We start from the raw sequence: 382 nt of genomic DNA, 5'->3' as shown, positions 1-382 counted from the left end.
TATATATATATATATATATATATATATATGTATATATATATGCGTTTATATATTTATATGTATGTGTGTGTATTATCATTGTTGTCATTTTAATGTCTGTTTTTCCATGCTTGCATGGGTCATGTGAGACTTCGTTGAGGCAGAATTGTCTGTCTGGACGCTCTTCTTGATGGCAACCCTCACTTATTTCCAAGCAAAGTAATAAATCCTCCAGCCTATCAAACATTGAACAGCCTGGTCATGTTTATAAGGAGGGCTGCAAACAAATGATATCATTCAGACTGTTTACAATCAGTATGCACTTATCAAGACAAGGAGAATATGATGATGATCATACATACATACATACATATATATATATATATATATATATATATATATA

This window comes from Octopus bimaculoides, chromosome 4, assembly GCF_001194135.2.
Source record: "Octopus bimaculoides isolate UCB-OBI-ISO-001 chromosome 4, ASM119413v2, whole genome shotgun sequence".
Classification (NCBI taxonomy): Eukaryota; Metazoa; Mollusca; class Cephalopoda; order Octopoda; family Octopodidae; genus Octopus; species Octopus bimaculoides.
This window is presented reverse-complemented; position numbering follows the sequence as displayed.